Source organism: Anomaloglossus baeobatrachus, chromosome 4, assembly GCF_048569485.1.
Source record: "Anomaloglossus baeobatrachus isolate aAnoBae1 chromosome 4, aAnoBae1.hap1, whole genome shotgun sequence".
Classification (NCBI taxonomy): Eukaryota; Metazoa; Chordata; class Amphibia; order Anura; family Aromobatidae; genus Anomaloglossus; species Anomaloglossus baeobatrachus.
In genome coordinates, this window is record NC_134356.1 from 677,970,403 (window position 1) to 677,973,980 (window position 3,578).

The window sequence follows — 3,578 nt, forward strand, 5'->3', positions numbered from 1 at the left end:
CACGTTGCTTTTTACCTGCTTTTTACCTGCTTTTTTGCTGCTTTTTCTTCTGCGCTGTTTAATGCCAAAATGGATGTGTTCTTCTATTCAAGCAAAGTCTATGGGAATTTGGGTTTCTTGTTCACACTATTGTTGTTCAAAATGCTGCCTTTTTGTGGCAGAACTTTGGTCAAAAACTCAGCTTTTCAAAGAAGCAACATGTCAATTGTTTTTGCCATTTGGGTTTTGCACTGCAAAGCTGAGTTTTTGACCAAAGTTCTGCCACAAAAAGGCAGCATTTTGAACAACAATAGTGTGAACAAGAAACCCAAATTCCCATAGACTTTGCTTGAATAGAAGAACACATCCATTTTGGCATTAAACAGCGCAGAAGAAAAAGCAGCAAAAAGCAGGTAAAAAGCAGGTAAAAAGCAACGTGCGCACATACCCTAAGTGGTTCCGTTGATGACATGAATGTAGAAAATGGTTGTATTTCCTAATTTTTCAAAAACAGGAACAGACTATTAACCCCGACGTGATTTGAACACGCAACCCTCTGATCTGGAGTCAGCCGCGCTACCATTGCGCCACGAGGTCAGCTGAAAGATAAGAGTTTGACAAGATTAAATCTGAATATTATTTGATTCTTTACCATTAGATGTTCCAGAAAGTAACTACTTTTACGCACCATCATAAAACGACATAAACAAGGATGATTGAGCATCTTAATCTTAATATTCAGGGATTTCCAGTTTAAGATCGGATATTAAAAAATGATCATCTTTGTGATTCCATGAGTCAGGCACACGAATGTTACATCAAAAGATAAAGTTAGAAACATATCTCAGTTTATTTTTTCCAGGAACATTTCATTTAGAAAAATAATTGTTTCATAAAGATTGGAATTTTTTTATATATCATCTGCATAGACTTTTTTATTCTTTTAGCCATACCCCAAAACTACAAAAACAAGAATGAGTTAACATATTGCTATTAGGAAGAAAGGTTTACATTTCACATTCAGAATCTAGTTGAGGACCATGTTTCTTCATATATACAAAGACCAAATTGTTGGTGATGTTGAGGTGATTTTAAGTTATAATGGTCAGATCTGGATTCCCAAAAATTCTCGTCATCACAGTATTGTTCAGAAGATTTCTTTCTTGTAAATTTTAAAAGATGACTCTTTCAGACACTGTGTTTAAATATGGCTTCAACTGTTTTCAGGAGGTCTAAGTGGTTCCGTTGATGACATGAATGTAGAAAATGGTTGTATTTCCTAATTTTTCAAAAACAGGAACAGACTATTGACCCCAACTTGATTTGAACATGCAACCTTTTGATCGGGACTCAGACGCGCTACCGTTGCACCACGAGATCAGCTGAAAGATAAATATTTGACAAGATTAAATCTGAATATTAGTTCTTTACCATTAGATGTTCCAGAAAGTAACTACTTTTACGCACCATCATAAAAGGACATAAACAAGGATGATTGAGCATCTTAATCTTAATATTCAGGGATTTCCAGTTTAAGATCGGAATCTAGAAATTATCATCTTTGTGAATCCATGAGTCAGGCACACGAATGTTACATCAAAAGATAAAGTTAGAAACATATCTCAGTTTATTTTTGCCAGGAGCATTTCATTTAGAAAAATGCTTGTTTCGTAAAGATTTCATTTGTTTTCTAATTATTTCATGAAATTCATGAAATAATAAAAAAAGGGGCTTCCCTTTATTTTTGGTTCCCAGCCGGGTACAAATAGGCAACTGGGGGTTGGGGGCAGCCGTACCTGCCTGCTGTACCTGGCTAGCATACAAAAATATGGCGAAGCCCACATAATTTTTTCAGGGGGCAAAAAACTTCTGCATACAGTCCTGGATGGAGTATGCTGAGCCTTGTAGTTCTGCAGCTGCTGTCTGTCTGTATGGAGAAGAGCAGACAGCAGCTGCAGAACTACAAGGCTCAGCATACTCCATCCAGGACTGTTGAAGGATTTCACCAGCACAAAACTCCAGGCATGTTGTACTTTAAAATAAAAACTTCTTTATTTTCTTATCATTAAAAAGTCCATGCTATAGTGGTAAGCCCATGTCAGAGAGGACGCGTTTCGAACATCCAGTTCTTATTCAGTCTCTAAACCATCTAGTCACAGAACTGTTTAAAAAGGGCTGATCCCAAACATGTGATCAAATGCAAGGAGAGCAGTGCAATACAAAACTATTAACCCATTAGGGTGAGTCAATCCATATAGTGCCATGAACACTTATACATACATAGTATCAAAGCAAGATTAATATGCAAACATCAATTCATTTCTTTTATTTAAACCCTTGGGAAATCTTGTACCCATTAAAAACATCCATTTTATTTCCCTCTGAAAAAGGATATCTTTCAAATTTCCACCTCTCTTAGGTAGTTTAATTTTTTCAATAGCATTTACTTTCATGCCTTTCAAATCACCTGCATGTACGTCACGGAAATGTTGAGACACTCCTGATAATTTTCTTGTGGTAGCATTATTCACATCATAGATGTGTTCAGATATTCTTTTTCTGAGGGAACGACAAGTGCTGCCTATATATTGTAGCTGACAAATGGTGCAAGATATCAAGTAAACCACATGGTCTGAACTGCAGTTTATAAGTGACATTATTTTATAAGTTTTTTTATCAGTGAATGAAGAAAATTCTTTTACATTTAACATATAACCACATAATCCACAAGATCTATGGCTGCATTTGAATGAACCTGTGCTTGGTAACCAATTACTGGCATTTTTTTCTTCATTGTTGGAACCGCACCTGTTCATATGATCACTAGGTGATAGCATGGATCCCAATGTAATGTTCCTTTTTGAAACAAATTTAACTCCATTTTTTAAAATCTGATATAATGTATCGTCCGTAGTCAAGATGGGCAAATATTTTTTCACAATTTTGATTATATCATAATAGTTTTTACTGTATGTTGTTGAAAAAACAACTGAAAGATTTTTTTGGGGATTTTCTTTGATTTTGTTCATCTCCAAATACTGTGACCTACTCGCTTTATTTGCCTTGATTTTGGCTTTTTGAAGGTTTTTCATTTTATAGCCTCTTGCTAAAAACCTATTTTCAATAATGTTACATTCCACCTCAAAACCACTTTGGGTGTTGCAACATCTCCTGGCACGGACATATTCACCTGTAGGAATGTTATCTATGACATGCCTTGGATGGCAACTTCCCGCATGTAACAGCGAATTGCCTGATATAGGTTTTCTATAGAGGCTGCAATTGATTTCCCCATTATCACCCTTCCCATGAAATTGTATATCCAAAAAATTAATTTTTGATACATCATGAAAAAAAGTGAAAAAAAGGTTATGGGCATTGTTATTGATGTAAAATAAAAATCCTCAATTTTTTTATTTGGGTTTTGCCATACAATAAGTACATCATCTATAAATCTCAGATATAATGCTATGTCCGAGAAAAAAGGATTACATTGATTGAAAATATATTGTTCTTCCCACCAAAACATGAATATGCCCGCTAATGAAGGGGAAAATCGTGCGCCCATTGAACATCCCTGTAGCTGGACATATCCCTTG

General features: G+C 35.5%; 1 non-coding gene across 1 annotated transcript; it reads right to left on the reverse strand.

Annotated features, from left to right (window-relative positions):
- Positions 1 to 504: 504 nt before the first annotated feature.
- TRNAW-CCA (transfer RNA tryptophan (anticodon CCA)) lies at positions 505 to 576 on the reverse strand. The gene has a single exon. It is a non-coding gene; the product is annotated as a tRNA-Trp (tRNA).
- Between the last annotated feature and the right edge of the window lie 3,002 nt (positions 577 to 3,578).